Source organism: Eurosta solidaginis, chromosome 1, assembly GCF_040869045.1.
Source record: "Eurosta solidaginis isolate ZX-2024a chromosome 1, ASM4086904v1, whole genome shotgun sequence".
Lineage (NCBI taxonomy): Eukaryota > Metazoa > Arthropoda > Insecta > Diptera > Tephritidae > Eurosta > Eurosta solidaginis.
In genome coordinates this window covers 159,555,740-159,569,421 of record NC_090319.1, presented here as the reverse complement: position 1 = coordinate 159,569,421, position 13,682 = coordinate 159,555,740, and the positions used below count along the sequence as shown (strand labels likewise).

The window sequence follows — 13,682 nt, the reverse complement described above, 5'->3', positions numbered from 1 at the left end:
AAGTGGTTTTCGTATGTTATTCGACAACTCACCCTATACCATCATCACAGCCTCCTCATCGATTTTGAATATGTGTACTGTTTCAGTATTCAGACCCAGTTCGTTTGGTGCAATATTTTCGATTTGATGAATATGTATACTATCCGTTAGGCAGACAATTAAGTGCAATCGATTCATTCATATACTGTGGGTATTTGAGCCGTAGACGCAATGGCAGATATTTTGATTCTTTTTGAAGTGTAACATTTGTAAACAGTTGGGTTTCTCTGCTGTCACCATCACCACTAGAGAGCTATTGAAGAAACGCTCGACCAAGATAATATGTGAGATTTACAGGCATAGATTTCTTCTACCTTTTCACAGTTATTGATTGAGAAAATGCGAAAGCCATATTTACCATCCAATACCGAAATAGAACTGTAGAGGAAAAAACATTTTATATAATTTAATAAAATGAAAAAATGATGGTTGGTCTAAAACGGGGTAACGTATTGTATGTTAAAGTATAGCGAAGTCTCAGCGGCTTTGTCCTGGTGAAAATTAAGTTTGAATAGGTTTTATTCTTCATTCTTAGAAACATGTACGAAGGTACCTGGTAAGATATTAAAAATCCTCAACGCTTTTTTTGCTATAACTTATAAAACTCATATTCAAACTTCTGCTTAACTTCTACATATCAATAGCTACCTTTACCACCAGGAGTCACTATTGCTTCTACGCCTATGCTATTGTTTCCTACATCGATGAGCTTTGTAATAAAATAAACAGCTATCTCCCAATCTCTCCAGTTTTGTCGCCTCGCGAAACCTGATATTGTCACCAACCAAATCATCGGTGACCTTATTTAAAACATAACCGCGCCAAATGTCGACCATATGGCATTACCCTACCGACTGTCTTACACCCTAAAATTTTGGGTGTGACTTTCGATCAGGATCTACATCTTGGAGAACATGCACTAGCAATTGTAACGAAAGTCGTCGTTGGTGTGAGGGCTTAGCCGATCTCCATAGCGCCCGACTATGAGGAGGAGCTGTTTAGGACTGGCATCTACGCCGTTTCGCCTCATAGGAGGGCGGCGGGATGTCGGTGACCAAGAACTGCCAACTCCCTAATCCAGGGTGTTATGCGGACCGTGCCTATTGGACAATTTGTAGCCAGGGGATAAATTCGGTTGTATTCGAACGGAGCTTTCCCGATACCGGACCACCTCGGGAAGTATTGATGGCCTTACCACAGTAAGGGGCGCTGCTGTGGCTGACGGTTCTTTGCCCGTATATAATACTGGACCGCTGAGCCCGCCTTGTCGGGCTGGTGGTCGTACGACCAAGATGAACGACTCATTACCTAATTTTCATAAGGACGATGATAAGAAGAGGACTGAGCCGCAAGCCAAGGACGACAAATACGCATTAAGCGATGCGTCGGACTCGGGGAGCGAGAGTAGTGCTGATTCAATGAACTCCGTGTTGGAGAAGCACACAAATGAAAAAGGAGTAGAAGAGTGGAGAAGGGTACGGAGCAAAGAGCTCTCTCGAAGTACCGTGCAGTACTAAGAATTGTACAACGCTTGGGAGAAGCGGTGGACTCAACAGAAGAGGAGATCGAGCGCTTGGCATGGACTCATGAGGCGGTAGAAGTAGGTCGAAGGCAGTTCAAAAGTTTTCTGCGAGAAACCCTCGGTTCTGCAACCGGTATGAGGAGGAAGAAGCGTCGAATGGCAGAATGAAAAGGCAACGTTCGGCGGAAGGCGACAAGCCTGCTTTCAAGAGGCAGAGGGCCCAGTCCCAGAGCCGCAACGCAGGGCAGTCCCATAGACAAGACAAGTATGCCCAAATCTGTAAGACAGATGGGCCCCAATAGCGAGGTAGAGGGAAGTTCCAACTATGGAAGTAGGAGATAAGCCAAAGGGAGATAACGCTAAGACTCCAACTTTCTCGGAGGTACTAAAGGGAGCTAAGACTCCGGCTTTCTCGGAGGTGCCAAAGGGAAATAACACTAAGACGCCGGCTTTTCCCGAGAAGATGAGTGATGTGGCAAAGCAGTCACTGACTGTGGCGCTGGTTGATCGTAGCAGTCCTTTCGAACAGATGACTAGTGAAAGGTGGAGATCTCTAGAAAAGGAGCTTATTAGCTTAATGCTTTAGATGATGCGGGAATAACCAAGTAAGCTTCTTCCAACCTTTGATTCGGGGGATGGTATAATGGTATGAAGATGATAGCGTGCGACAACATCGCGAGCTTGCGGTGGCTGGAGGAAGTGGTTCCAAACCTCCAAAGGCAGGGCACGAACGCGCGTTTTGAGATGGTGGATAAAGCGCAAATCCCCAAGGTACCAAATTTAAGGTATGGATACCATGCGTGATGAAGTCGGAGGATACACTGCGACTTTTGCAGAATCAGAATCCGAACATACCGACACAGGATTGGAGGTACTTACTGTATCTCGGCCTACGGAGGAAGGTCAGTTATACATCTTCCAAATAAACAAGCAGGCGTTGGATATATTGTACGCACAGCTTGGAAAAATGTCCTTAGGTACAGGCAAAATTTATATGCGACTCAGGAAAAGAAGTCGCGGATATTAAAGTCCTAACACGCTGGACGTGGGCGAAGTCGAAAAGGACCTCAAAAGCCTAAGGGAAAAAAACAGGTGGAGGTAGCCCACGTCACCCCGAATGTGTTAGAAGGGGACCAACAGCCAGATGGTGCTGTGAGTCGCACAGAGGAACACCCGGCACAACAGCAACAAGAGGCTGAAGGAGGCTTCGAACACTCTAAACCAAAAGGGCTAGGGGAGGACGACGACGTCACGATGAAGGTGCTGGAGGGGGACAAGCAGCCCATTGGTGCTGCGAGTCCTACAGATAAACCTCCAACACAGTAAAGTAGCGTCGAGCGAACTCCTCCTCCTAACGCGCTGATCCAGGAGCCGTGGCTTCCATCGGGAGGAAAGGTTTCTGGACTTAGCGCGCGCAGATTTGGCGTTTACTATGCGCAAACGGAAGGACGGGTGCGAGCTGTAGTAATGGTAAGGAAACACCTGCATTCATATATGCTGCCTAATTACACTACTGAGGACCTCGTAGTGGTGGTGAAATCGCCGGGCTCAGACGGTACATGTCCGGCCATGCTACAAGTTTCAAGTAGGGCGGTCGTGGGATGGCTTAAAATAATATTCGATGGGTGCATAAACTGAATCATGTACCGCACTTTTGGAGAATTGCTAGTGTAGCTTTCCTACCAAAGGCGGGGAAGATCGGTCACGTGTATCCCAAAGATTATAGACCCAATAGCTTAATATCATTTCTGCTCAAACCTTTTGAGAGGCTGATAGATGTGTACATAAAGTCCAACGTGGATGAAAAGCTGCTCTCCACAACACAACAGGCGTACACCAAAGCCAAGTCAGTAGACACCGCATTGCATAGGGTGGTAATAAGCATAGAATAAAATAATTTAAAAAAAATTTTTTAAGTTAAACGGTTTTATTGAAAACAATACTTACATGAAATAATAAAAATACGAAAAGCTAGAAAATAATTAGGTAGGTCCTAGGTACTAGTCATCACACTCAATCTAGGGCGTTGATCAGACAATTAAATAAAAGCGTTGGGAATCATGTTTAATTGTACGCCGCACAAGCATTATAGCATCATGTAACGAAGCTCAGTTTCTTCCATAAATTGTTCAACACTGCCACGTAAAATCAATGTACTTGTTCTAGCATTAACGCAACCTTTTAATAATTATAAACTATAAAAATGAAATGAATGTCAAACCTTGGAAAATATTGAAACGTTCACCACCAACCTGACGTTCTTCAAAGTAATCACATTGACCCAAAACACTTGAATTAATATCATTAGCTGTAGTCATAAGAGCACCACCACAAGCTTTCATTCTACGTTTCCAATCTTCTTCTGGTACATGAACAGCACAGAACATATCACGATCTGCAAAATACTATGTAGCAACATCACCAATTGGTAATTTAGAAAACACAACATTGGCGCCTTACTTAGCTAGTTTATTCTACAGAATACGCCATTCAGCATCAACAATTTTCTGATACTCTTGGACATTGGAGGACATTGCTGTGGCAGATCATTTTTCCAGTAAAGCACTTTGTTGCTCCTTTGATTGGCGCTTCGACATGTACAGCCATGTCATATTTTAGCATGCATAATTGTAATGTATAGCTTTAATGATGATACGTGCATGCACGCCTTCCTCAACATCTGGCTTAACTTGTTTTAAGATTTCACATGCTTAAAATATTACTGAAGTGGTGCCATCGCCGACCTGATAAGAGAAACATTTTTATTCTAATATAACAAAAAACTTACCTCATCATTTGAAATTGTGGCCTTACCACTGGAATCAACAATATGCTTGTCCATACTACGTGAACCCAATGTAGTGCGTACAGTGCCACAATTGAATGCGAGGCATTGATATTGGATATGAGTTGAGGTTTACCATGAGAGCTATCGGTACCCAAGCATTTTTTACACAAATACTCATGTACCCAATACAAGTTCAGGACGTTCATATTTATCGACACGCTGTCCGGTATATATATGGTATATATATGGATCAATGAACACAAGTAAAAGTGAAAGATTTTTTTTACCATCCCTTGTTACTTTACACATTGGACATTGGAAACGACGACCAGCATCTAGAAGTTGTTATTGAGCCTTGCAACGATTACATCTAATTGCACCCAATTCACCAAAATTTACAATGGGTGGCTCATATTCACCCTCAACCGTGCTTGCCATTGGTGAGACGGTAAGTGTAATGGACAAAGCTGTTGTTGTTAATAAATCAGCTGTTGGTATGTAATACAAAGACGACCTGCAAAGAAGAAAGATCAATGTAATTGCCAAACAAAACATTAATTTCGATTATCGATACCTAACGTAACGTGGCGAGGAGTTACCCTGATCTTCTACCACATATTTTGTGGTCACCAATGGTGGTAATAAACCCTGTTCATTAGTAATAAAAGCACCACCAGCGCTATTTTTATTTTCAATGATAACGCTTATCGGATTTGGCATCTGATCGGGATCTAAACGGCGTTGGGCTTGATCATACTGTTGCTGCTGTTGATATTTACCAGTAACAGGTGCAGGTGGTTGCTAAAGAAAATAACACAAAAATAATCAGCAAATTTGTAAATTATTAGTTGTATTAGCATACATTATAACCAGGACGTCCGGACGTGTCCGGGTATTGGGGGTTGACCCGGCTTGGGTGGTTGACTGAGCATTGGCGTCTGTCCAGGTTGTGTTGGTGGCATCATAAAAGCCATCAATAACAAGTGCCAAGAATATATCCGCGGCATACCTGCCGACCAAAATGATTCAAGGGGTTGTGATTGCCAACCTCACCTACCCGTGGCGAATCCTGTACCTAACAATTTGGTGTGAACAATTGGTGCCAGTTAACCCTCTGAAATAATCGGCGCAATTGTACGCGATTGTGTTGGCATTAATTTGGCAAAATGCAAAAACTTTTCATCCTCCTCCCGTGACCATTCTGTCTTCTTTATGCTAGGATCAAGCCATTCGTACCAGCGTGCCTTACATTGCTTGGCAGATTTGCGGTGCAGCAGTGATGCAATACGTGACCACTGGTTTTTGCCATATTTCATTACAGCTGCTTTGAGGATTTCATCCTGAAAGTTATCAATTTAGTTAATAAACGGCCAAGAGTAACCAGTCGCGTCAAATGCTTACCTCAGTGTTTCTCCACACACCACCTTTTATCATAATTCGCGGCATGGTGCTATATAATTGCGAATTCTTTCGATGAGCACAAAAATCAAATCAAAAATTGTTGTCGAAATAAACAGCAAAAATCATTGTATATTAAAGACTGGGAAAATTTTAGAATAGCACCCCCCGAGTTCGGGGTAAAACTTGGTATCAAATGAAAGAGGGAGTTCTCCCGATCACAAATATATATATTTTAAAGTGCGCAAACTTATAATTTAAAAGTTATTTGTTGTCAAAGTTTGCAAATTTAGCAAATTTCTATAGCACTTTAAATTACAATTTACACATCTTTCAAAACCTTAATTCACATAAATATCTATATAAATTAGCAACGATAAACTTAAATTGCATTCTTGTATATTTCACATTTCATTTTTGCATTGTTTTTACTTATTATAAATGTTTTTATTAAATCAATCGCGCTTTTGTAGCAACATGCACATATATATATATATATAAGTTAAGGAGCCCAAGGACTAGGGCTCCAAAAAGTTAAAGTTGGGGGCCGCCCCGCGGCCCCATTGCAACCTGAAAAGATCCAAATAAAAATAGGTTTTTCCGCTTAACAATATTTACCATTTATTTCCGTTCAATGTCAAAAACAGACTGACTTTATCATTCACTTAACCTAAGCTCTAAGCTTCTACATTAATCTAAGTGATTTCATAATTGCTGACACTGCACTTCCCACGGTTGGCCAAAATAATATTTTTTCGCTTGCGTGGCGAATCACACGGCTTGCATTTTGTCCGCATATCATATCGCTTACGCTGCAGTTCCCATGGATTGCATTTTGTCTGCTTACACAATATGATATCGGATCGTTGGCTTTGCTTGTGTTTGTTGAAGTATGGTGTCAGCACATTCTTACAAGTAAGTGTGTCTGCCCCCTTGTTAAGTACCCCCCCTTTAAACATCTGCGTCCCGCAGATGAGCTCCTTTTTCAGAAGGATCCTTTGCATGGCTTGGCTGGTCCTGATCTGTGGTCTGATTTAGTCTAGGAAAGTTGATTGTAGTAGTGAGTTTTCTCCAGATAATGTAGCATACGGCTGCTAGAACGGCCAAGGCAAGTGCGTCAAAAATTAGCGAAAAGTGAAAATTATTGCCAAGTTGTTTAAGCTGATTAATATTTTCCATGCTCAGGCCGTGAATGTAGTTAAGGTTCAATTTTAGTCCTTCGCTCGTGATGTTTACCAAGGGCGGTGGCAGGGCCTGCGCTGTGCGTACTGATCTGCTGGTGAATGTTTGATTTCCCACCGTGACTGTTTCGTTGTTCAAAATAATGACGTACGTTCCATTTAGGGTTGTGGAGTAGTTCTTCCCTTGTAATAGGCCTTCAAAGTTTGTAACAAATATTGTTGAGTCTGTGATCATCTCGACGGTTTTGGTGTTGTCTGGTTCAAAGCGGCATTTGGCATCGCCACCTTTAACTAGCCTAGCTAGGCACCCGTTTTCCCGTAGTTTAGTCAGGGATTTGGGAGAGCAAATTGTTGTGTTGCTGATCGAAGGGCAATCCTCGGTCACCCCGAACGTTTCAACTTCGTTTATTAGCATTTTTTTATAGCTGAGGTCAACGTGTTGTCCTTTTATAACAGCGGCCCGTGTTATTAGGAGTCGGTAGCCATCTGGTTTTACCTTTGGCATTGAGAGTACGTACAAAAGTGTGCTACCGTTTGAATACACGGAGGCCGACCCGTACTCTATGGCTTCAATGGTGTTCTGATATGGTAGGGAATCTTCCTCCATTATGAGCCTTCCAATCTCGTCTCGATCAAGAAGATTTGTGTTGATTACGCCAGATTTCGCCATTTGGCACGCTTGGACGACTTCTGACACCTGTTCCTTCAAGATAAGGACTTTGCTTAGGTCAAGTAGTTCGATATTCTCCTCGCTAATGTTTTTGCTTATAGCGTTAATGTGGAGCATCGCTTCGTTTGCTTTCTCGATTGCCTCGCGGGTACCGTTGAATAGTTTTTCGTTGACCCGGTACTGGTGATTGTTGTTTATTATCACGTTATTAATGCTTCGAAGAATATAGTCCCAATCCGCTGCATCTGGAGACCCAGCTATCCACTTCTATGCTGAACCAATCCAGTCAATGGAACGTACCCTTCGTGATTTGCTTATTTGTAGTTCGTTGAGACGCAGCTTAGTTTGATTTAGGTGGAATTGTAGCACAGTCCGCACAGCCCTGCTTGTAATATCGTGCTCTGTTGACTCCATCAATTTGACCAAAGCCATGTTGAAGTAGTTTAGGTCGACCACATGGACTAAACTGAAGTATCCGTTCAGGATCCAACCACGCCCGTGCTCAATAGTTACTAGTGGGGAGCCATAATTGTAGATGTTGAGGCCGTACGCGCCAGATATTAAAAATAAACTGTGTTCCATTGTGGAGAGAAAAAAAACTCATTAGTGTTGGTAAGATTAGTATTGACCATTTTTTGTTTTTAGGCACTTTTATTATTTATCCCAGGGACGGTGAACTAATAATAAATGGTTACATAATGTAAATCTTGTTTTCTTTTGTATTTTTTCCTTTTATTATTATTATTTAAAGAACATTCTATTGTATAATAAAAAAATCTTTCCACACTAAGGGAAGAGTTAAAAAAAAAATTAAATTTTTTGTGTGCTTTTTTGAATTTTATTATTTTATTTATGTGTTTTTTGTTGCGTTTAAATGTATTCCTATATCCTACCACCGTCCCCGGCTACCCATCGTGGTACTTGGAAGGTCCACAGGATCCGAGAGCATGGATATGAAAGGGAGGTAGTTTGTAATTCTTTACTTTTGTTTGAAAGGTAGCGTTAAAGGCTACTACCCTTGGATCCTGCCGCCTTACAAAAACTCGTGGTAAAGAAGCTGAGGAAAGAGGATAATATTTCTAAGAATTACTGAAATGTTTCCTCTTTACCCCCTTCTTTAAAGTTTTTTATGTTTTTTTTTTTTTTTTTCTATTTGTCTAATTTGCCTTTTTTAGTAAGCGCATAATTAGTTTTTTGTTGTGGGCAGATTTCTTAAGAAAAAAATTTCTTTTTTTTTTGCCTCTTTTATTAAGCGTGTAATTAATATTCTTGTGGGCAGATATTGCTTCATTAAAAAATTTTTTAAACGAAAAATCGTTTCCTCTGTTTTTTTGTATTTTTGTTGTTGTTGTTTTTTTTTTTGTTTTTTGCAATATTTTATGTTGTCTCTTTAATCGCTTATGTGGTTTGTTATAGAAAAGATCTTTGATCTTGAAATTGACGCCTTTTTCGCGTCGTCTGTGCTATACAATTTCAAATCTTTGGGTCCCTTATTGGGACATCTTTTTGTTGTTGACTTCCCGTGGTGACCTTATTATCTTTTTTTTTTTTTTGATGTTGGCGTATTTTTTATCTGCGCTTTATGAATCCTTTTGCCAGTGTCTGTGAGCAATGTCACTGTATTGTCTTTACCAACCGTTTCCTTTTTGTAAAGTGCCTTTTGTTTTGATTTTATCTGTTTATCCCTGACGTAAATCTCATCTCCTGGCCTAAATTCCTTAGCTCTTTTCCTTTTTTTATTCAATCGGAGATTTCTTAACTCCTGGTTTCTCTTGATTTGTTCCCTGATCTCCTTGTGGACCCTACTTCTGAAGTTGGTTAGGCCTTGGTAGTTAATTCTTTCGGTTCTGTTGAAAAATATGTCGCTAGGCTTCCTCTTCGTTACAGAGTGTATTGTTGTGTTGTAACGATCGACAGCAATATACACCAATTCCTTTGGTCTAGCGTTATTAATTTCTTTCCGGAGGCACCGATAAATCTCAATAATGGTAGAGTGGAATTTTTCGATCTGGCCGTTTACTTCACTTCTTTGAATTGGAGTCTGATATAGTTCGATTCCCAAACCTCTTATGTAGTTACATACCAATGGAGTCATAAATCCCCTCTCATTGTCGGTGACTATCATTTTAGGAGTTGTGAAATAGTGTATTACTTTGGCTAGCTTAGCGAGGATAGTGACGGACGCTTTATTTTTAATGTGAAAAAGCTTGGCAAATTTTGAAAATTTGTCTATGCCAGATAAAAATTTCTCCCCTTGAATTTCAAAAATGTCCACATGCACTATTTCGCATGGATATTTCGGCACTGGGGTCTCTTTTATCGGTGGTACTGCCGGATGCCTATCATACTTGTTAGCAAGGCAGGTTTCACAGTTAGAAGTGAAATTTTTTATCTTACTAGCCATTTTGGGAAAATAATACTTTTCCAAGATTTCTTCCCTATTTTCTTTTGAGTTTCTATGGGCCCTCCTATGTTCTGTCTCTATTATACCGCAAATCCTATCCTCGTTGGCCACATCCTCGACCACCCTCTGAGTTATCCTAATTTTGTATAAAAGGAAATTTTCTATATATACTTCTTGTAGGAGTTGTAAGTAACTTTCTGGAATCTTTATTCCATTTATGAGTGCCGGGTTTAGGCGTTTCTTCAAGGCTTCGGTTAAGCTGGACTTTTCAATTACATCTAGTCTCACATAATGACGAGTGAATCCTGGATGTGGGTTTTCAACACAAGTCATTGCATTCCCCTCCGTAAAAATTATTTGGTTTCGGAAAACGTTCAAGGGGGCTTCAACGTGTGGAATAAGGTCCGAAGAATCCTGTTCAGCACTGTGAGCTGTCCCCTCGTCACTTCTAGCTTCTGTTGGTGCATCGTTGGGTTCCGATGGTGCTGTCAAATGGTTTGCCTGGCATGGAATTCTGGAGAGAGCATCCGCCACGACATTCGATTTACCAGGAGTGTAAATCAATTCGTGGTTATACTCTTCTATTCTAGCCTTCCACCTCTTCAACTTGGCGTTATAGTTTCGACTTCCTAACGCAAAAGTGAGAGGCTGGTGGTCAGTGAAAATTCTAACTTTTTTCGCCCCATAGAGGTAGGATCTCAAGTTGTCTAGAGCCCAAACTATAGCCAACATTTCCTTCTCGTTTGTGGCATAGTTTTCCTCTGTTCTGCTTAAAGATCTTGAGATGTAGGCGATGGGTCGATCTTTCCCTGTTTCTCCTTGGGATAGCACCCCACCAATGGCATAGTTTGAGGCGTCGGTGGTAAGGTTGAACGGTTTTTCGAAATCTGGAAATGCGAGAATATCTGAGGAAACGAGTAGTTTTTTTAGAGTATCGAAGGCCTGAAGGGCCTCGGAATTCATTTTGATACGCACTCTTCTAGATTGGTTTGCCTTGACCTGCGAATTCTCACCGCGTGTGAGATTGGTCAAGGGTTTAGCAACCTTAGCGTAATCTCGAATGAACTTTCGGTAATACGACGTCATTCTCAAAAAGCTTTTTAGTTCCTTAAGCGTTTCTGGGGGTGAGAGGTTCTCTATAGCTTGGACCTTTGAAGGATCGGCCTTCATCCCGTCGGATGTTATTACCTATCCCAGAAATTCTACTTCCGTTCTCATAAACTTAGTTTTTTCCAAATTCACTCTCAAATTAGCACCCGCAAGCCGTTTAAACACTATCTCTAAATTTACTAAATGTTCGTCGGTACTTTTTCCAAAGACAATAATGTCGTCGATATACACGTAGCATATCCTCCCTATATACTCTTTAAGAACGTCATCAGTCATTCGCTGGAATATAGCCGGAGCGTTTTTTAACCCAAAAGGTAATCTCAGAAATTCGTACTTTCCATTCATCGTTGAAAACGCTGTTTTGGGTATATCTGTGTCTTCCATTGTGATTTGGTGAAAGCCTGAGGTCAGATCTATAGTTGTGAAATATTTTGCGTTCCCTGAACTGGCCAGCGTTGCATTAATATCTGGGATAGAATAGGCGTCTGGCACGGTGACTGCATTCAGACGTTTGAAGTCCACTACCATTCTATACTGCTTTTCACCAGAGGGTTTGGGTTTTTTCGGAACTACCCAAATAGGAGAATTGTACGGGCTTTTGGATGGTCGTATAATTCCTTCTTCAAGCAACTCAGTAATTTGTTTTTCTACCTCTTCCCTCCTGTTTGCAGGATATGGGTAACTTTTCGTGTATATGGGCTCATTCGTGGTAGTCTTTATCTCAGCTCGAACTGTGGTTTTAATATTTGATTTGATGTTAAGTGGACCGAACAAATGAGAATACTTTTCTCTCATGGCTTTTAGGCTTGGGAGAATTGCGTCGGGTATATCGTCAGTTTCGAAAAAATTTAGGCTTCCTACGACTTTGTTTTTGAGCGGAATCCTTATATTGGGATCTATTGTAAGGACATGTTTTTTCCTGTCTATGACGGCACCCAGTTCTTTGAGGGTGTCATCGCCTATTATCCCATCAAACGAGCTTAAACCAGGAAGTGCGTAAAAGGTCACCATAGCTTCGTTACCAGCATTTTGGAAAAATCTCCCGCTGATTTTTTTGTTTATTACTACAGGTCCCGCTACGGTGGTTACTGAGAAAGGTGGATTGACTGGGACTGTATTAGTTGCCAATTCAGGTTTTATAAAATTTTTATTTGCCCCTGTGTCAACTAAGAACTTTAGGGCTACTTTGTTTGGTGTCAAACAAGTGAGATAGGGTATACTGGATTGCGCGGTAGTGCTCATATGAAATAGGCTGGTGGCCCGTCCGCCATAAAATTTACCTGCTGGAAGTTGTCTTCTGTCGATTCAGCATACGTCGAAGGTCCGCTTTCTACATCTGCGCTGTTGGCTTCCATGTTGTAGAGCCTCTGCTGTTTGGGCATCTTTTCAATCGATGATGCAGGTCCCCTTTTGAAGGCGTTGTAATTCGTCGGTCGGTTCATGTAGTTCACCTGTCTGGTTTGAACACTGTCGTCGACATCCATTCTTTCCGCAGGTCTTGGGGCTGCGGGTCTAGCAGGAGGTGCGGTGTTCGTCCCTTGATTGCCTTGGAATCTGTTGTAGGATGACCGGCCATTCCCTTGAGTATTGTTCCGATTCGTCCAGTTGTATGTAGACCGTGATCGAGGAGGTAACGGTGGTATCTGAGTAACTTGCGACAGGGTATTGGTGGGGACAACTACTCTATTTGGAGTGTTTGCATGGACTATTGTGTTCCTTAACGTTAGGTTCTGGATGTCAAGGCAGGCCGTGTACGCTTCTGGCAGTGTTTTTGGCTTCTGCACTATAAGCATACGTGACAATTCTGGACTGAGGCCCCGAATGAAAACATCGAGTGCCCTGTTACGGTACGTTTCCACAAGGACCGACACGGTTTCCTGGCTATAGTCATCGCACTTGATTTTGTTCACTATTAGAGACAACTGATGATTGACCGTTGCGTAGAAATCATCTTGTTTTGAACCTCTCTGAGCTAGCTGATTCAGTTGGTGCTCTAAAGTCCTAATGTCCCTTTTGTCTGCGTAATGCAGTGCTAATACCCTTTTTATTTCTACCCAATCGCTATCGAAAACATTATACGCTACCAGTGCTGCATCGGGAAAGCCACGGATTTTCTGCCTAATATGTTGCAGGATGGCACGATACAGGGGCCTTTCCTTGACGATATCGTAGTCCGACAGAATTCCTTCAACGCTGTGAACCCAAGAGATGTATTGAGAAGGGCTGCCTTCAAAAACTTGCAGCTCCTTCACGCAGTCGGGGAGTCTGCCAATATCCTTTAGGTCTTGCTCCGACAGTGGTGTTCGCACCGCTGCCAATACCCCCTGTGGCTGCGTTCTTACGCCACCCTGTTCTACTCTTCCCAATCGCTCATCGATTCTGGCAAGATTTTGTTCTAAACTCGCGTTATTGCATTCAATTTCCCCTAGCCTAGAGTTCAGAGCAACACCGTTGCTTTCTATACCCCCAAGGCGTGTCTCAAGCCGCCTAATCTGCTCGAGCAGAGCATTAATGCCCCCATTAAGTTCATTAACTTTCGTGGCTAAAGCGTCCATTTCAGAAAAAAAAAA

The 13,682-nt window shown here is 41.8% G+C and overlaps 3 long non-coding RNA genes across 3 annotated transcripts in view; all 3 read right to left on the bottom strand.

Annotated features, from left to right (window-relative positions):
* LOC137236912 (uncharacterized) overlaps positions 1–13,682 on the bottom strand; it is a 429,807-nt gene that overhangs the window by 506 nt on the left and 415,619 nt on the right. The window contains exon 2 of the long non-coding RNA XR_010948705.1: positions 33–417. This is a non-coding gene — a long non-coding RNA (uncharacterized lncRNA). The remainder of the gene's footprint in view (positions 1–32; positions 418–13,682) is intronic.
* Positions 3,591–4,164, bottom strand: LOC137236914 (uncharacterized). Its single transcript, XR_010948707.1, has 3 exons — positions 4,022–4,164; positions 3,814–3,966; positions 3,591–3,739 (listed from the first exon to the last, which is right to left on the bottom strand). It is a non-coding gene; the product is annotated as an uncharacterized lncRNA (long non-coding RNA).
* Positions 4,909–5,819, bottom strand: LOC137236911 (uncharacterized). Its single transcript, XR_010948704.1, has 3 exons — positions 5,751–5,819; positions 5,212–5,689; positions 4,909–5,150 (listed from the first exon to the last, which is right to left on the bottom strand). It is a non-coding gene; the product is annotated as an uncharacterized lncRNA (long non-coding RNA).